The sequence below is a fragment of the Crocodylus siamensis genome, chromosome 13 (genome assembly GCF_052110815.1).
Source record: "Crocodylus siamensis isolate JL-2025a chromosome 13, ASM5211081v1, whole genome shotgun sequence".
Classification (NCBI taxonomy): domain Eukaryota; kingdom Metazoa; phylum Chordata; order Crocodylia; family Crocodylidae; genus Crocodylus; species Crocodylus siamensis.
This window is the reverse complement of record NC_143407.1, coordinates 27307865-27335380: the sequence shown is the minus strand read 5'-3', so window position 1 is coordinate 27335380 and position 27516 is coordinate 27307865. Positions and strand designations below refer to the sequence as shown.

Here is a 27516-nt window from a genome sequence, read left to right as displayed (position 1 = left end):
GGCGCCCTCCCCGGCGGCTCCCGCGCCGCAGGAAGCAGGCTCTCCCCGCGGCCGGCCCGCCGCGCTGGGGCGCATCCTCGCCGCTCCCCTCCGCGTCCTGCGGGAGCACAGCCTCGCACGGGGCGAAGAGCCGGCAGCCCGCCGCTGCACCAAAGAAAGGGCTTTCTGTCACGTAGCCACCGTATTTTATCCTACACGGGGGTAAGGGTGGCCCTCCACGACATGCGGGGGGGAGGGGGGTGTTTTGGCGCCATGCTTCTTTTTATTTTTCGGAGGGGGAAGAATAGGGCCCGACTTCTTCGCAAGGGAGCCGGAGGCGCTGGGCGGGCGGGCACTGCGCTACCCCGAGAGAGCTGCTCAGCGGCCTGGCTCGGGCTGACCCTGAAGCAGGGTCCCGGTGCATTAACCCGAGACACCGCCGCCTGACACAAGCCGAAAGCCCAGCGACCCCGAAGCAGGCTCGTCTGGCTGGAAGGGCCCAGTCACGTAGGCATGCCCCAGCACACCTACGCCTGATGTGGCAGAAGGCAGCGGGGAGACCAGAGGCGTGCGTGCCCCTCTGTTTGCCCCGCTCCAGGTGGTACACGGTATCAGGGCCTACAGTGCTTCTTTTGGGGGGTTTTGTTTTGTTTTCTACGGGCTCGCACTATTTTAGTTTCAGTGCCACACCTGAGCATCGAAAGGCCCCCAGATTTACTCATCTAGACACTGCATGTGCTTCTGCAAGGCTCCCAATATTGGCAGCAGAACCGCTGCAAAAATGAAGAAACAGCATTACTACGCCGCGAACCATGCAATTGAGCGACCCAGCACCGGCCTCCTGAAACCGAAGCCGAGCCGGTGAGGAGCAGTCCTGATGGTGGCGGGCGCCTGTCTGGAGGAAGCCGTGTACCCCCAGCGCTGGGTCAACAACAAGGTGGACTTCACCAGTTACTTAAGAGCACGCAGAGCAATCTTGTGTGTGTTAGGGTGCGTTTTGCAAGATAAAGCAGGGGCCGGGAGCTATGGATGAATTCTCTGCTGTCTGGAGCATCAAGGTGGCACCTCTCACTCAGCTCCTTAGGGAACTATAGTGGCCATGGCTAGCGCCTGCAGAGAGACTGCCCGAGAGCGGGAAGGGCCCTTGGCACGCCTTGTGCAACCACAGGCCATGTCCAGGCGAGCACGGCGGTGCGGTATGTGCCTCTGCACAGCACCACATCCCGCACATTCAGCTGTTCTTCGCGCTGCAAGGGAGCAGTGTGTGTGTGTGTGTGGGGGGGGGGGGGGGCGTTGATATCTAGGGATCAAAAAACCCATGCAAAAAATAAAACTATAGCAGTGCATGCAGGGGCAGGACATGCCGCTCAAAACCAGAGCCTGGCGGGCCAGCCAGACTCCAGACAGCAGGAGTGCTGTTGCTGCAGCCCCAGGAAGCCCCAGGTAAGGCTGCCAGGGCCAACCCAGTGCTGGCCCCAGCCTCCCCTACCCCACCTGGGGTAACCTGCCACGCGCCAGAGACTGTTCCCCGGGGACAACTAGCAGCTGTACAAGGTGTCCTGCTTTTAACACTGCTACTTGTCTCCAGGGAACAAAGCATCCATGCTCGTGTAGATGTGGCCACAGAGTTGGGCTCAGTAGAGCCCTAAGATGTTCTGGGCCTGATCCAATGCCTGTAGCAGTCGATGGAAAGGCTCCTATCAACTTCAGTGGTCTTGGATAGGGCCCATGGGAACATTCAGCTTTGGCCTAGATTAGCGTCATGCCGAAGTGCCCTTTTGTCCAACAGAATCCTCAGCCCCATAAAATTAATGGTCAGACCTCGACATCTAAGGAAGGACGCAAACCCAGCTGAGTTGGGAGTTGCCTAAACTAGCCAGAAATGAGCTGCCTTGGAGTTCAGACTCCAAAGGGGCTAACCCGGGTAGGGATGGGCACTTATTTCTCTCTGCCCCAAAAGGCACTTCCCTCTGATTCTGCACCCTCCTCTGGACTTGCATGCACCAGCTCTGTCTCTCTCTTCCTTCCCTTCCCATAAGCAGAGACTGATCCAAGCAGAGGATGCTAAATGCCTGGCAATCAGTCCACTCATGTTAAGATGCAGGAAACCCAGGATCAAACCTTGCTCAAAATCAGACAGGGCAGGTCTCTGAAATACCACCTGGACAGGGATGAACAAAAGGGCACGCACGCCTCTGGTCTCCCCGCTGCCTTCTACCACATCAGGCGTAGGTGTGCTGGGGCATGCCTACACGACCGGGCCCTTCCAGCCAGACGAGAGGCAGGCGAGCCTAGTTTGAGATCCTGCTTTGGGGTCATTGGGCTTTCAGCTTGAGTCAGGCAGTGGTGTCTATGGTTAGTGCAATGCATACCAGCCAAAATCTAAGTGCCTGCGGGGTTAGGTGGCAGAGGAAGAGTTAAGAATATCATTTGCACCTAAATAGTGGATTTAGGTGTCTCAAGTACCTTGGGTAGCTGAGCCTAAATGAACAAAGCTACCGTTGGGTTGCTGAGCCTACACGATAATTAAAAGCAGAAGCAGAAAAGAAGGGCTACGAAAAAGAAAAAGAGGACAGGTCTTACTAGTTAATGGTGCTCATAAATACTTAGGGAGAAACCTTCCTAATAACGTCTGATATATGATTATAGGATTTTATGCAGATATCACTCATTAGATCCTGAGGGTTCCACGGTGTGATCCATTAAAGAAGATTTTTTTTTTTTTTATTTAAGCCTAATTCTCTGCCTTTCTCCCAAATTTATATTTCAGGTACAGCTGCACAGACTACTGTGGTTTCTGCAGGGACAACTAAGTGGAAATGTGTGACAGCAATAATAATAATATTACTAATAACAATGTGTCCACAATGACAGCCTCGTATAAACACAGTGTACGTAAACATTACAGGGCACTTACTACGTGTCTGTTATGGAGGGATGTTCTTTATTAAAAATGACAAATCACCGTCACAAGGAGACTGAAGTCTCATGGCCAACTTTCTGTCGGATTTATACTAGCAGGTAGTTGAAGTTACTCCCCTGATTTCAGTGGGATTACTCTAGGTTTCCACAGCATAACTGAGAACAGACTTTGGCCCTTCGAATTTTTACAGCTTTTGGAGTCTCTTGATGCGCACATATTGCAAAGAACTGTCTCGCGTTGGCAGTGAGATGCTTTACATGACCTTTTTACTAGCAACTGGATGCCGAAGAATTTAACTTCTTGGATAAATCCAGCTAGGGGGACAGTGAACAAAAGTCATTACTGTTTAATGACATTTCCATGATCTAGTGAAGCCAGCTGGAGGCCTGAGTCCACTTTTTAGCAGCTAAGTATCCTCATCTGATAAAAAGCATTATAAACTGTGGTTTTTTTCAGCATGATTAGGATGCGAGGAGAGAGTGGACGAAAGGTCTTGTCTAGACTCAGATTTTAAGGTACAGTATCACGGTGATAGCTAACATTTTGATGAACATCTTGACAGTTGTATTGTGTTCAAGGCGGATTATAAATTAGTACGCTGCAGAGTTGATCAGGTTAAAGCCTCTCTTCCCCCCCCCCCGCCCCCCATTATGCTTTAACTTGACCGATTTAGCACGTGTTAAAGCAACATGTCCACACTAAGCTTCCCCAACAGGTAGCATGTCAGACCTGTATTCACAAAGCCTGACATAGACCTGCTTCTCTCTCTAACACATGTGAGACATATTGGTGAGACAACAGGCGTGCTCATTGGTGTGCTCATTATCCATGTCCTGCCAGGAACTAGTAGACTTCAGTTTTCCGTACACATTTACTAAATGTATTTTTAAACTTTAGAATGAAAAGACTGGCACTTAGCCCTATGAACTCAGCAGAAGAAAACCTCTGTTGATTTCTGTGGACTTTAGCTCACATTTACGGTCTTATAAAAACTTGATACCAGTCCTTTTACTTTTTACTGACTAAGGATTTAGTGTAGGCAAGTTCTTAAAAGTTTCTGTCCCTTGCCCAATTTTATTGCATCCATCCACAGTCTCTCTCAGTTTCTGCAGCAGCGCTAGTTTGATGAACTGCATGGCCATCAAGAATGACCCAAGAGTTTGTTTGATCCATTTAAAAATGCTGAGAGATTTTAAGTTTCAGTTCCAGGTTCAGGCCTTTTCATAAAAACAAGAATGGATTTTAAAACAGGCAAGGCTGATTCCCAGCAGTGCAGGAAACAAAGAACAACCCGTCTTAGAGCAACAGGCACATTTCGAATTTGAAATGATGGCAAATTTAACTCTATTAAATCATTCCGGGCAAACCTTCTCTCACCTGGGAGGTTGTTTAGTGGGTTTTTTTTCCTGGAAATGTGAAAAGTAGATATTCCAGTCTGTTGAAGACTGGAAACATTTATGTTTCACTAAGTTGCTAACCTTTTCAGAAAGTGTGATAGCATTTGAGTTGCGAGTGTGATGGGGATACCCCATAACATCCTTAGCATTGCTTTGGAAACGTATTTAATTATGTCTCTTAGTAAATAGGAAATCCAGGGTCTATTTTTCCCAAGGAGAAAATGCTTTTTTTTGGGGGGGGGGGGTGCATATGCATATGCGTGTGCACACATACACATGCGTGTGTGCTCACATGTACACATGCGTGTGCCTCGGTTGACTTTAATTGGTTGGTGCGACTCCCTTAGTCCCAAAGAGAAGAACCCGAACTGAAGAAAACAATTAGAAAAAAAAAAAGACACACCTGTCGTCCTTGGTGACCTAGATAATACTATGATGAACAAAAGCCACAGCTTTCTTAGGCATAGAAAAGTAGCCTACAGATGTCAATAAAACAAAACTGTTCAGAGGCTGGACTTTGCCAGGAGGACTGATTCAGGTTGACTGTCCATGGGTGCATTCGAGCCTACAAGGTGAGCTACTGGCTCACCAGGTGGACTCTTGGCATCAGATGGAAGTGATATGTGCTTGCCTGCCCTGGTAGAAGGAGGCACGTGCTCTTTACACTAGAGGCAGGCACAGGAAGAACAGTGCACAAAAACGATATGCTTGGCAGCAACAATCACAAAGAAACAGAACTGCTACACGGGGTTGCAGGAAAAAAAGATGTAAATATAAGAAAAGTTTTAATTTGACAAAGCAGAAAACTTTTGCAGGGGAGTATTAATGACAGTGCAACTTTTTTATTTTTTTATTTTATTTTTCTGCAGCATTTGCAAAACTAAACCACTTTGTAATCCTCCTTTTATGCAGAACAGATTGCAGTTTTAAGCAGAGGCCCATAAACTGCAGGTTCAAAGAAACCTGAAACTGAATTAGCATAAAAGCTGGAATTCTCATTTATAGGAACAGCAAGGCAGCCACTCTGCAGGCAGTTTTATGATTTTGGTTTCAAATGGAAACAAAGATTAAAAAGTAGGGCTGAGCAGAACAATAGGGCTCTCTTTTCCTCCTCCTTGGTAAGGGTCTGATCCTGTAAGATGCTGAATGTTCCCATTGATTTCAGGGGTGAAATTTAGCTTTTTTTATTTTGCACACCTGAGGGAGGATAGATTCTCTTTTGCAATCTTTTAAGAGTCTGGAAAAGAAAGCTTCACTGTCCTATATTTGTGGAGACATTTTTCCTTCCAAATACAGTCGTTTATTTGATACGGGAGTAGACGCAAGAACTGTCTCTCTCTTTCTCCTCCAAATTTAAAAAACAAAAATCCCTGACTATCACTGTTTCCTGGCTATAACTCCTCTCCCAAGAAATATATACATGTTCCTCTTCCTTCTATATTCTGTCCTGTGATTTGCATTTATGACCTAGTAAATACATTATGAAGGACTCCACCTGGTTCTGCAGCTTTTAAGATTTTCTTGTGTCTTTTTAACCTCTAGATACATGACATCTCTCTTCTAGATTTGTAACCTCTTACAGAAGAAAATAAGTCTCCCCTGCTCACTATGATGCGAGTAGGCTTCTATAAATGCCCCATTCAAACAATTGAGCTCTGACCATTTTCTACCATCTATTATCATTTTCCACCTGTCATTTAGTTCTGAAACTAGAGGATGTATTTCAAATACAGTGGTCTACTAATATCGGAGGCCATCTCCTGAATTAGCTAATAAAGGAAAAATATCTATCACAATATTTTCCATGGACAGGGGAAGCAGATATTTGCAAGGCAGAATAAAGCAGCCATCACTGTGTGCTGTAAACCTGCTCTCTGTTAATCAGACCAGTTTTAGTCAAGGAAATGCTGAAATCAGCACTGGAAACCAATTGAGTCGCTGCTTTCATTTTCTAACATTCAAGCAAAATAATGAAAATCACGTCTAATTTGATGAAGAGAATATACGGCCCAAATCTCCCTTTCCTGGATAAAAGAGGTACGCTTCCAAAAGAAGTATTACTGCAAAAATATGCAGCTACTGTAGCTCTCTCTTGCTGATCGGATAAATTCCATCTTTGACTGCCACCTCATCTTTAGATACTACGTTATAGACCATAAATCTGTACATTTAGCCAGCTCCTAAACAGTATGAAGACACTAACTTGGCAAAAGAATGACCGTTAAGCTGACGAATGAAACATCCATCTAAAATATTCATGTACAGTGTGATAATATCCAACAGACAACATAAAAACTGCTGCAGAATTTAAATAACTGAGAGAAGGCATCTAGCGCACATAAGAGGAGTTATTATGGCACTGTTAGGAGAACCAACAAATGAAAAAAAAGGCTTGATAAATATTTTCCATAACAAAACACAATTGGTTTCAGTGGGACACAGCTCTGTTTCTCATTAGTTATCCTTCACTTGTCAGACAAGTTCCATATTTCACTGAAGCCCACTGAGTATTCTTTATAGTTTGCTGGGGAAAGTGGCTATACATTTAGCACATTTCCTTTATGCTGTGTGTTTTCACAGGTCTTTCTTTAAAACATACTGTACATGCTTTTGCTTCTTTCCCTTAGGATAGCGGGTTTCAACATCCAAGAAGAGTTTAAAAGCAGGTAACAAGTCATCACTTTTGAAGCTGCAGAGCAACTGAAGAGGTGCAATAGCCCCAGCAGCCATTATCAGTGCCTGCCAGGGTGCCACAGTATCAAGTTATATGATAAAGCACTCAGCTGACACCAGAAAAATAATCATTCTCTCTCCCCTACACCACCCCCTTTTTCACAAGGAGGCTTTTTACACTCATTAAATGCAACCTTATCTCTGAAAGACTGCAATCCTCAGCAAATGACAAGTGCGCCTAATCTCATTTTCTGACAAGCGATTCTGACAGCACCTTCCTTTTGATTTCTAAGACACGTAGCTAGACATATATTAATCTGTCAGTCATCGCCCCTAGGAAGGATGAAAAAAGAGAGAGAGAGAGAGATGAACATTTTTGAATGTGAAGGGAACAAGACAAGAAAGAGACTAAGGGCCCTTTTCTGGCTATTTTAAGTGATGCATGTGCATTTCTCTACTCTCGCCCTCGTCTTCTCAGCACCCAAGCATCTCTGTGCTGCAGAATGCTGTCTTCACTACCCACAGATCGTCCAGAATTTGTCTTTGCAAAGGAGACGCAAGAGGTGCCCAAACATGCATTTTCTGTACTGTTCCCATTATAAGTCTACCTACCCTCTTTTCCTCCACAAGAATCACACTAGACTTGTATGCAGGGTTGACTTCTAAGTGGGTCCCCTCTAGTCTCAACTTCTGTACCTAGTGCTTTTGCACAGACAAGAAAAATACCAAATCAAATTTTATTCAGCGCTATTTTTATTTTATCATTTTTTAAGTGCATTTACACCTTTGGGGGTCCTTTTCTTGATTTATTGACTCCCCTATGCAATTTTGTACAGGCAATAGCAGTTCAAGCTCTTTGTCTGTTGTTACTGACTGGTCTTCCAAAAAACACTTGTTTCCTAAAACTCAACTTGAAAACATAAGGTGGGTTCTTATATAGGGTCAATTTATAACCAGAACCGTATGAGGTTTCTAGGAGGACGGCATCATCCAGCAGCACTGGAGGAGTCAGAGCAGTTGGGATGCTTGGCTCTGTCACTTATGTGCCAAGTGGCTTTTGGCAAGTCCGTTCCCTTCTCTGTACCCCAGTTTTCCTATTATAGTAAGATATACAGATGAATAAGCATTAGATTCAAGCTAAGTTGCACTGCAGTTATGTCTATGCCATTTCAGTGGTAGACAAAAACCTCTCATTTCTGGCCCTATAAAACAGAGAGCTTTAATTCAAAATTTACAGGTTGCAAAGTGGTTTGCCAACAAGAAGAAATCTCTAGTTGTGGTCATGAGGAGGCTCTGTTGGTTTAGGGTACCGAGACTGTATGGGGGAATGTAGTAGAGGCTTCTCCAATGTGAGTTCGACTATACTGTCAGATTATAATCATTGTGAATAAGAGCCCAAACTGCGCCAGATACAAAAGTGTCACTGAGCTGTAGTCACCTCCATGAGGCATAATCAGGGGAGCATAAAAACGGTGGTGCCTACGGACATTCAAGAAGAAGTCCCAACTGAAATGGTCCTGCTTCAACAAGAATGGCGCTTCATCACCCTAGGAATAAGTGGCAACTTAGGTAATTTGCACTGAATGGCATTTTGTGAGCGTGCAAAACAAGCGCAACTTGACTACAAGACATGAATGTGTGCATGTGTGCACACCCATGAGTTGGAAGGAGCTGGAAAGGCAACAAGAAGGGGTAAAATGAAGTGGGATTCTGGGAATGAAGCTTGTGGGAGGGAACAAGACAAAATGAGATGGGGTGTCTTTATCGTACCCACCACATTATCCTAGCTGCTTCCCTTAACAGGCTCCTTTCTTCCCCTTATGAGGAGTCGCATTCATTTTCCAGCCCACTAAATGATAAATCAATGCATGTTACATACATTTATAACTGAATGCCTATTTGCTGACCAGCTGACACCCAACACAGATCCACAACTTCTACTGCCAGCCTGTTCCAATGTTTGACCACCTTCATTGACAGCAGGAACTTGCTGACTGAGGGGGGAGTTCAAGCAGTTGAAAAGGCTACCTAGAGAAGTCATGCAATCACCATCCCTGGACATGTTCAAGAGCAGGTTAGACAAACACTTGGCTGGCATGGTTCGGTCAGGGATGATGCAGCCTTGAGAGCAGGGAGATGGGCCTTGTGAGGTCATCTACTTTTCTACCCAAGTTACACCCAATATTTAACATTTCATTTTGCCCGAGAAGATCCATAGGTATTGCAGCTGCCAAAGTCAGGCTGAATTTGCCATCCTGAATACAGAGCCATCCAGTCCCTGCCCTCCCCCAGTCTCTTGAAAGTTAAAGTGCACGCGAAACATCCCTGTTCATAACAGGATGAAAAAAATCAAATGAAAGGGAAATACAAAGGAGCTCAATCCAGTGCTTTAAAGTGATGCCATTTTCATAGTAATACAGTCATTAAGTACTTGTTTGATGGTGCAAAAAGTAGGCCAAGATCTTTTCTAATACATTTTGTTAATCAATACCTGCACTAAGACGACGGGAACAATTAAAGTTTCTCTTCTCACTCAGACAAAGCAGCATAAAGCTTGTGATCTACTTAAGTAGCCCGCCAGTCAATGGAGAGATGAAAAGACTTCTTTAGTTTTACTTAAGAGCTGAAATGATGTTAATACTTCAAGTGTTTAGGATCTGGTTCTCAGAAAGACAGTAAATTAACACTGACAGGAAAGCTGCCTGACATTGCAAAATCCCTGTTCCTTACATTTATACAGTGATGTCATAATAACTGAAAGACTCACAAATACATTCTTGAGTTCACTGAGCTTGAAAATAACACAGAAGATATTTCCTTTGCAGTGTATAGTACTTTAATAAATAAGCCTAGCAGAAACCCACATTTACTGCTGATGTGCCTTATAAGGATAAATGCAAACCTGCCACTCACATGGTTTATATCTTTGCCTGTTCTGTCGTCAAAGCAAGATTTGCTGGCTGCATCCAAGCTTAGGGTTGATAGGGAAGGGGGAAATGAGAGAATTCTGGAAGGAAGTCTCCTTCCGAGGATAAAAAGTCAGCTGAGAAAACAAGGTCTTTCAATGTATCCCCAAAGGGAAAGGATTTCTAAGTGGCTGGTGGGGGGCTCATCTTAAAACCTTCACAGAGGGCAGGACTCCCATGGAAAAACCAAGCTGTATCCCAGCAGAAACCTGACATCATCTGAGGAGCAGATACACATCTTTTACTCATGGCTGGCTGTTTTTCATGATTATTTATTGTCTGGGTTACTTTGTATTTGAAGCCTTCTGGTGCCAGGTGCTATGCAAACACAGGAAGTGAGACTGCCTGCCCTGACAGTTAATAGACAAAACAAAGGATGGAGAAAAGCAGTATCATATTTCCTGTTGCTAGAGGCCGTGAGTACACATGCACTTTACTCCAGAGTAGACTAATTAGCTGCAGAATAAAGCATCACCATCTACACATAGGATGGTATTAGGCCGCAGCAAGCTAATTTACATCGCCATAAGACAGTACTGTCAGGGGCAGTACCATCTCAGGCCAGAATAATTCACTGAGATTAAACACACATGTAGATATTGACCACGGGTGTAAATTGCTCCTGGTCAGCTCAGCCAGCAGGGGGCCAGACTCCTGCCTGTTGCCTAGCTATGGGGCTCTGCACTGTCAGCACCCTTGTGCCCCAGCCAGCCCCCCTGATGCCAGCAGTGCAAACTGCTCTGCCCCAGCTCAAATTACTGCTGTCGCAGGTGCACGTGTAGATGCTGCACCCGAGTAGTTTACTCTGACTTCAATTGCTCTGGAGTTCATTGCTGTGAATTAATTGCATGTGTAGACATACCTAGAGTAATCAATTTTCCTAAAGCCACAGAGAAGGTGTGGCAGAGCCAGGAACCAAGCCATGTCCTCCTGATTCCCTACCTGGGGCTTTAACAAATGAGTCTTTCCTTTCTTGTGATGTTCCCTCAGCAGCTGTGTTACTATACCCTCAAAGTGCCAGTTCCCAACTCTCTTTGTCATAAGTTAGAAAAGCATACAAAGGAGCTAATGGTTCCTAGGGCACAATGACATCCGCTGTGCAAGAAGATAAAGTGCATAAATGCCAGCTTATTTCCTTCCAAATCCTGCCATGCCTCCTTTCTACCCAAAGAGCCTTAAATACACACGTGTACACACATACTAGTTGACTTAACTTTTTTAAGTCAACTTAACTGCCAGAATGTACACACATACGTGAAGCAGAGTCAACTTAAATGAGGCACAAGATAATATACCTCCAGGGTTTATTATCTTCAGTTGTGTTAGTTAAGTCGACTCTATTGCAGGGGAAGGCTGTCATCATGTCAAGAAGCTGTACCTGTGTACACTCTGGTGTGGGGCTAACTTAAGGTGACTTAGTTAAGTCGCCTTATTTTAAGTTGCCTTAGACATGTGCATGCACCCCAAGTGGTTGCACAAATATGTGTCTAAATAAAAGCCCCACCTTATCACCCAGCTTCATCTATTGTCTAAGGCTGCAACACAAGGTAAATGTTGCGTTTAGGACACTGAAGTCTAGCGACAAGGTGACAGTAACTGGCTCATCATGTATTGAGGTGTATTCCTCACAGAACAGAGAGAAGCACAGGCACAGAAAAAGCTACACTGAAACATTTTCAGACGATAATTAACAGAAGTAAAACGGCAAAAGATCTTTTATTTTGCAACATGAGAAGTAAGCAAATGAACATTTCACCTACAAATTTCTCATCTACATTAGCTATTTGGAAGCACTGGAAACTAGGTGTCCCTACACAGAGCTTTGCATGATTTGAGCTCTCACTGTTAGGTTTAAAGTTCCTTTAGTATTACATCTATCGGTCATCTTGATATTTCTAAGGTATCTATCAAAATGATGTGAGCCCCACAGAGATCTTCTTCAAGGCTCCTACTGCTCAGTGTGCCCAACTTCAGTGTAGGCTGCAGAAGAGCACACTCAAGGCATTGCGGAAGGTCAAATAGATACATGTTGTTCATGGCAAAAAGGTCAAAACAGAGGCAGATTTCTCTCCCTTTTAACCTCCATCCATGCATCCAAACCTCTGCATCAGTGTTTTTCCTTTCTAAAGTCCTCTGAAAATAAAATCCCCCCTAACACCAGGAACAATTTTACTAGCTTTCAAAAAAGACTATTTTTCTTTCATTTAAGATTCCAACAAAACCTCGGTTCTTTGTCTCTCAAGCACCCTTGATCTCTTCTGCTTTTAGCTGTCACATAAAGTCAATTGGCTGCACCTTTCTGCTTGATAAAGACATGCCAAACCTTCTGATGTGTCCGTAATGAGGAGATAGATAGGACTCAGTCCTACAAGTTTCTGAGAACTCTGACCCCAAGCCAGCAAAGCACTTAAGCACAGGCTTAACTTTAAGCAAAAAGAAGGTTGTTTTTTTTTAAAGTTAATGGGGCTGCTCACATGTTCAATATCAACCATAAACTTATGAGCCTTGTAGGATCAGGCACAGTCCCCATACAAGGCTGACTCTAAAACTAGGTAGAAAGGAAAACCACAGAAGGTACACAAAGCTGTGTAGTATGGTCTGGGCTGGGAAATGTACAGAGACCTTTAAAATACCTCTTGAAAGGTCCTTCTATGATTAATGAAGATATTAATCATGTTGTCATGCAGTAGCACGTATTTTTTGATTAACGTATTATGGACAGCATGTTTCAAGACAACCAGATTTATTTTCCATCTTAATGTAACATTTCATAAACATACACGTATTAAGAACCTATACCTTTTAGTAGACCAACTGGTCTCATAAAAGGTATCATCTCTGAACCAGGAGCTCTAGAGTTTTGCATTTCTTTTTGTCTCAGAGCAAGTACTGGCTGCCATATGCATCCCTTAAGTATCAATGGCACTGGAAGCGGGGCAACTACTGGAAAACGTACGTCTGAATGCAAGGGACATGAAGCACAGAACAAATATGTAATCATAGAAATAAAAATAGAAGATCATCAGCAGATCAAGAAGAAACAGAAAGGGTGAAAGCGACACCAAAAATGAGCTACCGTTCTTGAGATTCGATTAAGCAGTTGATATGTAAGGAGACCACGTTCTTCCAAGCATTGTTAGAGGAAGCGTGTTTGAGTGTCCGAAACTTCAGCCTGGTTTGATAACTCTGCTGCACGTTCTACTCCACACATACTTCCAAGAAAGGCTGCTCGATCTTATCATAGCTGGTTATTAATCTGTTTGTTCTTATAGAACATTTTTTTGACCTTTCTACAATTTGCTTTTCCTAGCAGGGAGCTGATTCAATGCAGGGAAGATTTATAACATATCATAATGTGCCTGTAAAACCATGGGGAGGTGGATGATGTTTCTGAAATAATATTTTGCTACGTAACTCCCTACTTCTCTAAAAACGGGCTTGATCCTATACCCAATCTAGTCAGTGGAAAAATGCCTAGGGTTCCAATGACTTAGGACTGAGTGCATAAAGCAACAAAGAGTAATTCATAAGAACATAAGAATGGCCATTTACTGGGTCAGACCATAGGTCCATCTTGCCCCGTATCCTGGGTCACGCAGTGGCAGAGAGAGGGGATGCTGAAAAGGAGAGTGAACTAGATACAACCAGGGTTTTCCCCCGTTCTTCTCCCACTTACAGCCTCCAGCATTTAAGGTCTCAGAAGTCCTGACTTCCATGTTCAATAGCTGTTGATGCACCTTTCCTTTAAGGATTCACCCAATCCCCATTTTTTTTAATATGGCTAAACTGTCAGCTTTCACAACATCTCGTAGAAATGAGTTCCACACTTTAATTATACGCTGCGTGAAAAATAACTTCATTTTATTCATTTGAAGTTTACTACTTACTAGCTTCACATTATGACCTAGTTCCTGTATTGTGAGAGACAGTAAATGCAAAATCCCTATTTACTGTCTGTTTACCATTTAGTATTTTATAAGCCCTGATCATGGACCCCCTGAAGCGTCCCTTTTCAAAGCAGAATGGGTACCGATACATGTGCTCCAACACGCTGTAATTAGATTAGAGTAATCGAGTCTGCAGGACTGTTCTAATTAGAACGCTCCAGTATGCCTAACCATTGTGCTTATTAAGTGTCCCACGATTCAAAATGGCCGCAGGGGCACTTTAACTAAAACTCGTAGAATGAGCTTCAGTTAAAGTGCCCTCATGGCCATTTTGAAATGCGAGATGCTTAATACACATGATGATGCAGCATTTTAATTAGAGCGGTTGACCAGGAGTTGTTCTAATTAAAGTGCCCCTCCCTACCACGGAGCACGTGTATAGATACCCGATAGGCCTAGCCTCTTTAGTCTCTCTTTGTATGGATGCTCCTCCATACCGCTAATCATCCTTGTTGCCCACCTCTGTGCCTTCCCTAGTTCTTCTATATCCTTTTTGAGGTGTGGAAACCAAAACTAGGAATGGTATTCAAGGTGTGGAAACACCATGAATGTATAAAGGGGCACAATGATACTTTCTGTTTTGATCAGAGTCTTCTTCTTTATAATTCCTAATATTTTGTTTCCCTTTTTAATGGCTGCTGTCCACTGATCTTTTTTTTTTTGACAAACTGTCCACAATGATTCTCAGATCTCTTTCCTCTGTGGTAATGGCTAATGTAGAGCCCATCATAGTGTAGGTATAATTTAGGTTATTTTTGCCTGTGTGTATCACTTAACACTTATCAACACTGAATTTCATTTGCCATTTAGCTGGCCATTCATTCATTAGTGCAAGATCCTTCTGTAGTTCCTCACAGTCTGCCTTATAACCTTCACTCATTTTGAATAATTTTGTCATCCACAAATTTGGCCACCTCACTACTCACTCCTATATCCAGATCATTTATAAATACACTAAAAACTAACAGCACCAGTTCCAACACAGATCATTGCAGTGGGGACCCTACCATTTCCTTCTTTCCATCCCAAAAAGTGGCCATTTATTTTTTGCTTTCTATCCTTAAAACAATTTCTCATCCACAAGTGGACCTTCTCAATAATCCCAGGACTACCTGACCTCATTTACAGCCTTTGGTAGGGCACCCTGTCAAAGGCTTTTTGGAAGTCCAGATATACCACGTCAACCAGATCACCCTGATCCACTTGCTTACTGACACTCTCTAAAACAATTCAAACTCAAATAATCAAGGGCAAGACTTCCATTGATTTCAGTGGGCTTTGGGTTAAGAAAAGAGTACAGGATAGGAGTGAGTCTAGAAAGATCACACTGGGTGTGTCTACATGTGCACATTTAATCATGTCTACATGTGTGCACCCTTAACGCACCTTATAAAGGTGGTTTTAGGCTATTTGAGCCTAAATTTGATACCTGCATAAAGCTAAGCCGCATTAGTAAATGTGTAGACGCGCTAATGTACATTAACACAGTGTATGTCCATTGACTTGGGACTAACTTTAGTCCCAAGTCAATCTGCACACTTGCATTAATGCACCTTAGCATGTGCACATGTAGACATGTGCCTAAATTGCCTTAATGCACATTAATCTTAGGTGTGTGTAAAAGCATGTGTAGACACGCCCATTACTTACAATTGGCAGTGTCACGATTCAATTTTGTAGGCTCTTCTAAACAACCCGTTAGATCACATCATGCCATCAAGTACTCTCTACTTGCCATATATTTATCAAGGGGAGAGATTTTCTCTTTTTTTGTTTTAAATGTTAGGTCTTTCTGATCTCCCCATTTAATAGGTAACAGGATAGCATGAGCCCAACTATAGATTTTTGAGAGAGAGAAATTGTAACATATATAAACTATGTAGCAGTAGGCTTTTCATAATTAAAAAAAGACAGTCAGACTTTAGATACAATACTTAGCTTTTGTTTGTTCTCAAATTACCATTCCTGGCATCTGGGCCAAACTCGGTTTTCCCTCAATGCCTTGCAGCACTTTCATTTGGTTTTCATGGCTATTTATGAATTTGGGAACTTTTAACAGGTTCACAAATCATTGATGGGTAAACAAGAGAAATAAAATGTTCATCATTAGCGAGCTGAACATATTTATTTGTTTAGAGAAACCTTACGCAGCAACAAATTCATCAAACCTCTACATGAGCAGGGTGTTAGTGTTGCAGAGGGATTCTATTCGTATCCCCCAGGACATTCAAATTCAAGGCAGCAATAATAAAGCTGGCTGAGTTGAGTTCATTTTTAAAAGGTTTTTAGACCAAAACACTCATCTTTGTCTTGGGCCTGGCAGGAAAGCTCACACGGAATCATCCATGCTCCCTATTAAAATATTGTTATCGCGTAGAAGAGTTTTCTTCTTTTTTCAGTTCAAACAATTTGTCTGAGAGAGACAAAGAGACAAAGTATCCTGCTCAGTGGGAATTTCTGACAAAGACTCTTCTGGTAGACATACACAGGGACAACCCCACCAACTGTGTCACGGTTTTTTTTTTTGTTTTGTTTTGTTTTGGTTTTGTTTTGTTTTTTTTCTTCCCAAACGGCAGAGGCAAAGGTCCTGATTAAAGACCCTCTAGGGGAGACAAAAGACAGCCAGGGACTTCAAAGTCAACAGACTGCTGGACAGCAAGGAGGTCCTTTTTTATCTTTCAACTTAAGCCCCTGCTGGCTCTGGAGGGGCTTCTAATTGCATTTCACAGAGAACGAACAAAATGTGGTCCTGTCTTCCACACAGCAGTGATCCTACTAGAAGCAGGACATGACTTGAGGCTTCAGAAGGTGAACAAAAAAGTTTATCGTGTCGGGAAATCATGCAAAGATAAAGAGGAAGGCACAGATTTTTAAAGACACAGAGGCACCACTATACGCAGCATTGTGATCCCTGATTTAGTTTTATTTTTAAAACTAGCTTGGGAGCCCCACTTCTAGTGAGATGTGGGTGCCAAAGTCATAGGAGGTTTCCTAAATGCATCAGAGCAAAATTTGGATTAAAAGGTCTTGGGTATTACCTGACTAACAGAAGCCGAAGACAATACAACCAAACAATAACTGAGGGGAAATGTGGTGTCGTTTTAAAACCCATTCTGGTAAGTAAAATTGAGCATCCTCAGGCTCCCGCTTCTTGACAACTCTCTATACCTTCTCTACTCTGCCTCTCTACTAGAAAGACACAAAAAAAGTGCGAGTACTGAAAAATAAAGATGGAGTTACAAAACCAATCACGTGTATATACTCTGCAAGCAAAAGAATGCTCAAGTGGTTTGGGTTGGTCCCTGTATCCCAAATACTGCATGCCCCTGTACCGCAAAGAGGAAGCTGGCTAGGTTTTAAACCTTAAAATCTGTCACCAGTCTGGCAGTCTACAAGGGAACATGCCAACCTTAAAAAAAGAGTGTAAACTACAGGAGACCCTCGCTGTTCGCGGGGAATCCGTTCTGGAGATCCCCACGGATGGCAAAATCTGCAAATATGGATGGAGATCCCCGTCAGACCCTAACCCCCCACGAGAAGCTGGAAGCGCAGGGCTCCCCTGCAGCGCCTGGGGACCGACTGCAGCTGCTTCCGGGGGAGAAGATGCCGCCACCGCCGCCTCCCTCCCTGTCCCTGGCGTTGACTCTGCCCTCCCCCTGTGCCCGCCTGGCTCTGCCCTCCACCGTCCCGCGAAGCGCTCCGTGCCTGCTTACACAGAGGCAGGAGCTCGGTGCAGCACCAGAGGGAGCCACAGCAGTGCTCTCCCCAACCCACTCCGTTGGTGTGGCGCACCACGAATATTCGAATCCGCGAAGAGCGGATTCACGAATAGCGAGGGTCTCCTGTATATTGTAAGGGCACCAGTCTTACAAACCTTACTCATGCGAGCACCTTTTATTCTTGAAAGCAGTCCCCTGAATATCAATTGGACCACTTTTTTTTTGAGCAAATAGCACTCACTCAGCTAGGCAAGTGGGAGAGGAAGAGCTGGCCCTGATGTACCAATTTTGAAGTGTTAAATAACTTCCCTACTGATCACAAACAAAACAGCAACAAAGACTGTATGAAACAAATACACATTCAAGCAAAATGCACGAGAGATTTCACAGGCACATTCATACAGACCATATTACTTTATGTACACATTGAAATTCAGGAAAAGCTTTTCTAGATCTGCCTGCCACAGCCATCTACCCCGATTCTGTGGGAGCTCAGAAGTTCCTATACCTCCTTAGAAGAGGAAGTACTTTAATGGGGAGTAGTAGGTTGTAGCCGTGTTGGTCTAAGGATGTAGGCAGACAAGGTTCTTTAGGTAAATCCGGTATCTTTTATTAGACCAACTCAAACAGTTGGAAAAATTCTTCTTAGCAAGTTTTCAGGCACAACTGCCCTTCGTCAGACTGAGGAAGCATCCGCTGATGGTCTGTACTCTTCCTGGATGGAGTGGTACAAAAGCCGCCATCCGCTTCATCCAGGAAGACACCTGCAGACGCTTCCTGAGCCTGACGAAGGGCGTTTGCATCTGAAAGCTTGCTAAGAAAAATTTTTCCAACTATTTGAGATGGTCTAATAAACGATATCGGATTTACCCAAAGATCTGTGTCTGCCAAGGTACTTTAAAGTCTCTTTACTTTTATCCCCAACCTCACCTGCTGGCTACCGTGCGCGGAGCCTAGAGTCCTCCTCCCTACCCGGTAGTAACTATAGATCAGTGTCCTGAGCACCAGAACACAATTTTCCCCAGTCCTTAGGCACATTGTATAAGGTGCAAGGGTGTTCCTCTCTCATTCCCTCCCACAGCAGACCTGCATAAGAGCCAACTGGAACTCTCCCTCTTTGGAAGTGAAATCTTTGGGTATTGACTGGCTTGTACCGCATGTCAGCAGAGCACCTAACACAGTCGAAGCTATGACTGGGGACTCTGGACACTGCTATAAAACAAATAATAAATAGCAAGCACAATATTTATTGGTAGACTTCTATTTATTTATTTTTTTGCTTAATTTTATTGGAATAAAATATCTTTCTGAACTTATTAGACTGTATTTGGTCACCTTGAGTCTGCTTGTATGGGTGTGCATGTCAGGGATTTTTAAGTAGAGGCTTATTTCTACAACGTGAACTTCCCATCTCTGCAATCTTTCTTTAAAATTTTTTTGGAAGTTAAATCCTTTTCTCATCTATACCGGTTCTTCTCATTTACATTGACTTTAGTGGAGCTCCTCTGGATTTAGAGAAGTGCATCGCAGCAGACTCCAGCTCTACATTAGTGTATGAATATATAACCATTCTTGTAGACAGAAATCCCTTTCACTCTGAATATTTTAACAGAACTTGATACAAACAGACCGAGGGCTGGGCCAATATGCAGCATCAGGAGACAACTAGTCAGCACTGAAGACGGTTGCCTTGACCAGTGGAGTGAAAATGTTCTATTGTGCTTGAAAAGGGAATCTTTACTCAGTGACCCCTGTCTGGCTGCTGAGACAAATTGTGATCCTGATCAAATTACACCCAGAAAGATTTAGCCAGGGACACCAAGTTCTCCAAGAGCCCATGGAGCTCTGGGCCTACTGAAAACAAACATTTTGCTGAGGCCTTTTGGAAACTTTTGGAAGCCGGAGCAAGTGCCTCAGTGCAGGAAGCAGAGGAGCGCACTCAAAATTGGCAGGCCATGATACAGCATAACTATAGCTAGACCGATCCACGTTAGCACACATATTGCACGTGCAGAAACTGGGAATTCCTCGATTCCTTTAATATTTGGTATTTTGTCTTTTCCCATTTCCTCGGCTAAGAGTTTGTATTTCTTTTTTTTAAAATAAAAAATTGTAGCTGGAACGAATGTCTGGCATCTCTGGGTGGGATGTAAACAAACCCCACAGATATCTAAACACATTTCCACATATTGCACAACGCTGGGCCCAGTTTGGTAAAAATACAGCCAGCCAGCATGTTTCAGGGTCCTTGTGCCAAAGCAAGACACCGAAGGCCAGCACCGCAAGCAATGAGCCTACACTGCAATCTCTTGAACAGCAGAATCAGACCCCAAAATGAGGTTAGTTACCTACTGATGATTCATCGAGCTTTTGCCATTTGGATTAACAAATCCCTAATCCCCATTTCTTTGCATGTATCAAATAGGCTAATATTTTGAACACAAGTATGTTTTTTTTACTCGCTGACAATACGGGAAAGCCTACGCTTGCATCCACATTATAATAAATGCATTATAAATGAGTAAGTAGGAAACAGTAAGGAAATGATGTTTTACTTTTAAATGCTAATTATGGAGCCCTGGTGCAGTTAATGTGTAGGGTGTTCTGTCAATTTTTAATGTTTATGCCAAGTGTAGTCTTCAATTTAACATGAGCTTTTAATCCTTTGAGTACTAAATTGCCTTTTAATGCTTGCAGCACAACACTGTATTTGCACAAAGTCAGGACTGAAAAAATGTATTTAGTACAAGGTGTGTGCAGGGGGAAGAAGGCATAAAGACGTGGTCTTTTTTTTTTTTTAAGATGCCGTCGGACTGCTACAAGTGGAAGCAACGGCTGTCAGGTATCACTCGGCTGCTGGTGTGAAGGTGGACATGAACTGCTGTTGATCTGGCACAGTCAGGGAAGCTTTGGACACAAGCACTGGTTTGCTCAGACCCAATCCATTCAAAAGCCGCACCCAGCAATAAAGTTTGTACCAATAAAAAAAACCTCAGGGAAAATATGACCAAAGGAGTCCCATACAGATACTTTTGTGATGGGAATGACAAAAAATAGCTTAAGAGACAGAGAAATATAATTTCTTATTTCATGGTATTAAAAAAAAAATGGTCCAACAATAAAGAAAGAAGAACAGAGTTGGTTACAGTAACTTTTCTTACTACAAAACGACAGCTTCTGATAATAGATCCAGTTCAGTGTCTCCTGTCCTTTCCGGCCTAATATCATTAGTAAGGTAGTAATAATTTTGTAAATACGCGTGGTTTAAGAATCTCTCACAATATGCATGCCTGGGTTTTCATTTTATATTTGTACTTCATCACCTTGTTCAGTCAGCCCCAGAACAGTAGATCAGCATGTGACATGCAGGTGTTATAGCTTTACTATGAACAGGAGCACAGGTGGATAAGAGGGCTCTATGCACACCGCATGCTCTTCTAATCCCATTGTTTCTCTGCCCTGCAAGTGCAGTGCTCGCCCACTCTTTCAGCAATAGTGTGAGCTAAACCTAGTCAACCGCACAAAACTCTGATACAGTTTCTGTCCTCTTATTAACAGCTGCTCTTACAGCTGGGGAGGTGAAAGGGACCTGAAGCTGACTTGAAGCTAATGTACCTATTAATCAGTATGCATCACCGCCTAGGGTTCGAAGGCCCCGCATCTGATCTTCCTTGACAACAGCCATCCTTGGATATCCCACTCAAGGATGGCTGTTGCACAACATATCCTATAAGATGAATCCTTGTGGAGGGGTAAGACAGGTGAAATGTTGGACCTTTGTGAATCCTCAAAATACTTCCCCAGCCCTATTACTAAGATGCATCCTCCACCGGGAAGAACCGATTAATGAAAGTCCCTACCCCCCATGGCAACCTCTGGGCTTCCCAGGAAAAAAATTCAGACACGTGAAACTTTCTTTAGCCTTGTCCATTTCTACTTCGTGGGCTGTGGAGGAATACGGACGTTTTCCTTTGACATACCGGATGCTTTATGTCAGTGCTCCCACATAAGCTTCCCAGTTTTACAATTCAACATTGCTCTTTGCTCTTTTCTCTAGTGTCCCATTGAGACATTCTGTGAGTAAGCTAGATCTTGTACATTAATGTATCTAGGCATCTCATTTTGGTATGATGTCTGTATCTTTATGTTATCTAAAGCTTTTTAAATAGAAAGAGAGAAATTACAAGGTTTAGTAATTTCCCTTATACAAGTAACCAAAATAATACAGCATGAAATTACAGAGCTGTGACTGATGCTAATGAAAGTACAACATTTGTAGCAGGGCTGGGTTTTCTTGTCTTTCTGAAATTATATATATGGTCAACCACACTGCATTTTGGTAAGAAGCAATGCTAAACTGTCCAGCGAGAGCTATCATGAAAGGGCCCAAAGTGGCCACAGAGGACTGACAATGACAGGATCACAATGTACTGACAACTTTATAGCAAACCAGGATGGATCTTTGGTTGAGAGGCACTGCTTGGATAAGCACCCAAGTGCTTCATCTGCACAATAACTACTTGTGAAGGGCCTTTTGCCTCCTGCCAAGGTCTAGGATGGGTCTACCATAGTGCTGTCTTCTTGAATGAGTTTTGCAGGGCACCTTGCTTCTGACTGGGCTCTCCACTTACAGGCACATCACGAAGAACCAAACCACTGGCTCTGCCTTCTTGAAGTGCATCAGTAGCCTGGCTCCTGGATGGGTCTCACTGCCCTCAGCTCCTCTTAATTTCACCAGAGCTCGAGGTGCTCAGCATCTCGCAGGAGGTGGGAGACCTCTTGTTACCAGGCTAGAGATGCTTGTAGAACAAAAAAGCAACCAAGATAGATAGCAAGCAGATAAGGCAAAGCATAGCCATCCTTTTTAACATGGTTAAATAGTGATAATGAGGCTGTATTCCATCTCAGGGCTCTGATGCAGCAATAGAGAAAATGAAATTAGAGCTTTTAATTAGTAATCACTCATCCAGTATGCCCTAGACCACCTGCTGGTGTCAAATATTAAGAATGTTTCAGTAGCAACTAGAATACCCACTCTAGATCTTTTGAGACACTGCACAGTCAACCCTGGACCCGTGGCAAGGTTACATTAGCATGGTGCCACATTTTCCTGGACTCTGCCGCGGTGCTAATGAGGCCCTGTAGCTGGCCACAGCTTCTCGGCTGCAAAATCCACTGTCAGCTGTGGAATTAAAAAACATTCTCACTGTGGGATTTGTACATGAAGCCAGCTCATTGCAGAATCCTCTCGCTAAGCCAGGATTTCAGAAAGAAGGATGTCCGCATCATGTTGCCTTGGCATATCATGTAGCTGACAACTGGTGCTGCTCACCCCGCCCCCGCCCCCTTAAATGTCTAGCTTCACTTGTCGGGGTTTGAGTTGCCACATCGTCCATCCATATACCAGCCCTGGAATAGGATGGCCTTGTCTGAAGAACAGAACAGTGGGGATGTTGAAACACAACTCTTTATACAAAGCCCTGTAGAGTCCTTATACCGTGTTGGCTCCTGTTAGAACTGGTCACAGGCTTTTGTAATCAAGATAATTAAATTTTGTGGCATATTTTAATTCTGGGAAGCAAGACAATTATTTAAAAGAGATTAACATTGATACGTCAATGTCCATAATACACACATAAGCTACCACCTTCTCTATTACTTTGGCTGGTCTTCACCTATAAAGAATCAAGCTGCTGTTGTTGTAGAACAGGATACCTGAGGTTAGCTACAGAGTAAGCATTTTTCTATGCCTCAACAGTGACTATAGAGCACCAAAAACCTTCTGGCATTTTCCTTTAAAAATGTCAGCTTGGGTTCAGGATCTGGCTTTGATTTTGACTCCTGTTGTGAAACTTTCTAAGGTTCCCTACCAGTACAGTAGAGCTCAAGTGTCGTCGACAGCTATACGACCATATGCTGCAAATCTGTGTTTATTTAAAGATGTGTACAAATATTCGTAGAAGTTTTGAGCACATTCTCTAGTACGGTGATATTTTTAAAAGCCAAGGATTTCATTAAAGCATTTTGACTATCTTAGCCTTCTGAAGTATAAATACCGCACAGAAGAAATATGGTCATCCTTCTAAAGGCCCATACAGCATGCAAAGATGTACAGCTACACAGCTATAACCAATACTATCCCTGTATTCTTACGTTTCATTTTTTAAAGTGCTTTACAAGGGTGGGGAGAACAGGGAACCCAAGTCATCAAATGACAGGTTCTGATCTCCAGTGTTCCTGCGTAAAGCTAGAATAATGCTGCAAAAGTCGCTTTGCCTCAGAAAAGGCCCATAGGAGCATCCAGGAAACTGGTGAGTCTTGAAAAGAGCCAACTTCTCCCGACTTCCAGGCCTGCACTTAATCCATAAGCCCATGGTAATTGTTATAAGGAAGTACAGGACTATAATTACTTATAGACTGGGTAACTACTGCACCTAGAAGCCTTAGTCATAAATCAGGACCGCAGTGTACTGAGCACTGTAGACACCAAACCACTTTGAATCTTTGGTTGCCTATAGACATGCAGCAGGGGGACACACGACATTTTAATTAGAGTGGTACCCAGAGAGCAGCTCTGATTAAAACGCCTCGCTGTCATGTGTATTAAGCGCCTGCACATTTAAAAATGGCCATGGGATGCTTTATCTAAAACTCATTTGATGAGGCCCCCATGGCCATTTAAAAATGTGCAGGGGCTTTTATACACATGACGGTGCAGCAGGATTGCAGCATTCTAATTAGAGCACTGAGATGTCCCAATTAATCGAGTCTGCTCTGACGTGTTTTAATTAGAACACGAATGAGCATGTGTATAGGCAGCCTTTGAATTGTATACAAGCTACAGTAAGCCGTGCAGTGCCTAACTTTATCCAGATTAAAACACTGCATTTATTCCCTAGTGAGTTCAGGAGTGGGAGGGGGAGAGAATAGGGTGGGGGTACCTGACATTCACTTTGAATTAAGAAAGTGCAATGGTTAAACTAGCCAATATTTTATAAAACAGAAGCAAGATAGCTAGAAGTCACTTCACTTGTAATGATGAGTGAAGGCTGGATTCTTAAGTCCATGAACCTTTTGAAATTGCCTGTGTCTATTATATAGTTAGAGTCAGCACCTCCGTCTGTTACACTGTCATACCTCTTGTTCAGGTTTCCTCCTATGATAATCCCCTCCCTGCTCAACCTCAGATAACACAATGCATTTCCTCTTCTGCTCTCTGAGCTTATTTGCAGATGTAGCCATCCATAAGAAGCTTTAAATATGTATTACACTACAGTAAAAACCCCTGTGGCCCACCAAGTAGTGGACTGGAAAACCAGTTTAGATTCGCAAAGAAGCTGGTATTAAAATCGCTGAGGACTCTGCAGTTCAGCCTGTCATGCATTTTAAGACCTGTGAATAATAAAGGAGCACTGGTAATTCTGCTAAAAAATGAAATTCCTTCATTTCTGCAGAATAAACAAAAACAAAACAATGCATTAGCCATGCAATATTTCTCAGCATTACGCTCTGAATGTGTCATTAAAGCCAGATTTTACCCATGACGATATTTTTAAAAAAATAACAAATACATGCAACTTTACATATACTATTCATTTCCTTCCCACTTCCTCTCCTTGGGAGGCAGATTCAGTTTCAGCTGGTATAGCCAATTTCGCCAGTTCTTGGGGGCTAAGAGTCCTATTTGTTATGGTTCATGTAGTATATACTGTGCTTCAAACTTAATGCTACCTGAAAGTGTAAAACTTCTGGAGCCTGAATTTAAGACATTTCACAGATTTTGGAAATTGAAAATAACTGAAGGAGGGCAAAAATATAATCTCACAGAGGTAAAGTCAGAAAATTGGGTTCATGCTGGAATTTCGGGGTTATGAGTAAGGACATCATCTTATTTTTTGGAGGCACTGTGCTGTCACAAATTTCACCAACTTCAATCTAAAGTTGTATGTGCTCAGCACAGCTAAACATCTACCCATGAGAGTTAAAGGGGGAACTGCATTTCAGCAAGGAAGAAAAAGGAGTAAGGGCATTTTTGTGAAGTTTATATGGATAGCATCTTAATTGGCCCACCACTCTCACAAAACACCAGATCCCCATTCTGTTCTTATTCAAGTCAAAAGGACAGTTGCCTCGGATTTGGTGGGGGAACAGAGTTGTATTGGCTATGACAAATATCGTTTTGTATTATTACTACGTCCTGGCAGATACTGTTTTCCAATCATACTTTTCACTTTATTCTTAAACCCACCGGTAATCAGTCCTGCTTCAGTTCACTGGTAAAAAAAAACAAACAAAAAACTAAAAACAAGGGAGAAATTTCCCAAACTACCTAGGAATTCTAATATATTAATGTAGGACAGTAATGCATTATTCTAAAAAAACACTACAGAATAATGGCCCTGACTTGTAGTTATATTAGTCAGTATAAATTAGGAATGACTCCATTAAAGTCAAAACGTGCTGGCTCAATACAAGCAAAAGAAGAGTTTGTCACATCATATATGATTTAAAAGCATATATATATATACATATACATATATACACACACACACATATATATATATACACACACACATACATATATACAAAATCAGTTAACACTAGTCCAATAAGTGCTTAAATACCAGTCTACATATATTTGGTCACAAGGGACTCAGCACTGCAAAGGGTGCAGAATGACAGAGGATACAAGCAGCCAGAGCCATCCAAAGTGTAATGCCAGTGACTGCACTGGTCTTGCACCAAGAATGAACTTGACCCAGCTGAGGCTGTAATGACAGTTGTCAATTAAGTCCTGGAGTTTTGTCATCTGGTTCAGAAATGCACAGCGCTAGCAAAGGATATTCCAAGGTTACCAATAATCCTCAGGGTAATATTCAAGAGCAACTCCTCGATCAGTAGCTGATTCCTTCTGCAGAATGTCACTCACACAGAAAGCCATGATGTCTTGATAGGCTTCACAATTCCCCATCAGTTATCCAGCTGCTTGGCTAATCAGATATTATTACCTCCTTTGTGTTTTCTTTCCCAGCTCTCTCTCCCCCTCTTTCACTGGCAAGGCTGCTTTAAAAGGGCTCTATAATGATTCCTATCTAAATATTTCACTTATAATACAAAAGTCTGTATTTTGCATACCATGGAACTTTCATTGCTTTGTCTGTTGAGAAAAGCTCCCCCGACTTCTTGGCATTAAAGCCAATAGTTGGACTCAGTCCCTGTGCAATGTATTGCACGTTCAACCACACAAAGCTGGATTCAAATATGGTAATTGCTACAGATTTGACTTCAAACTCATGCAAGCATTCATGAAAGAGTTAATGCTGAAAAGGTTCATTTGATTTGTTATGTTTAATCAAGACCTTGCCACATGCAGCAAAAGTGCTGCAAGAACATATGGAGCCAGATCATTGGTACTGCATTTCTGGTTTTGTCTAGCCGTGATGCAAGATCACCTGCGGGTCGGAAAAGCCCTGCAAGTGCAATGAGGTGAGCAAAGGGAACTTTCCCGGTGGAGTTTCTGTGCTGGCCTGACTGCTTCCGTTGAAGGCTAATGGGAGTTTCACTGTTCACCTCTGTGAGGATTAGGCACAACACTGGCTGCTTTGGAAAATCCCATCTTTCGATTTGAACCCCACCTTCCTTTCTTCTGCATTTTTAAATCAGAACTTTGACACTGTTAGAACTAAGGAAGCATGAAGTAAAGCAGGCCGGGAACTGGTTTTGCATCCCATGAACCGCCTCCCCCCCCCCCCCCCCCCCATATGATTTAAGACATTTTTCCATTTTTCATCACGATGAACCAGGACCTTTCCTTTAAAAAAAAAAACTATTAATCCCCTCTGCCAAATTCAGGTGGGATTTGAACCTCAACCTCCCACATCCCAAGGAATGTCCTAACCACCAAGTACTGGC

At 43.0% G+C, this 27516-nt stretch overlaps 1 protein-coding gene and 1 long non-coding RNA gene across 17 annotated transcripts in view; one reads left to right on the top strand and one right to left on the bottom strand.

Moving 5' to 3' along the window:
* Window positions 1-27516, bottom strand: part of AUTS2 (activator of transcription and developmental regulator AUTS2) — a 980474-nt gene that overhangs the window by 97305 nt on the left and 855653 nt on the right. The gene's annotated exons all lie outside the window — the stretch shown is intronic.
* Window positions 54-7881, top strand: LOC149854121 (uncharacterized). Its single transcript, XR_016438831.1, has 3 exons — window positions 54-201; window positions 2750-3417; window positions 6927-7881. It is a non-coding gene; the product is annotated as an uncharacterized LOC149854121 (long non-coding RNA).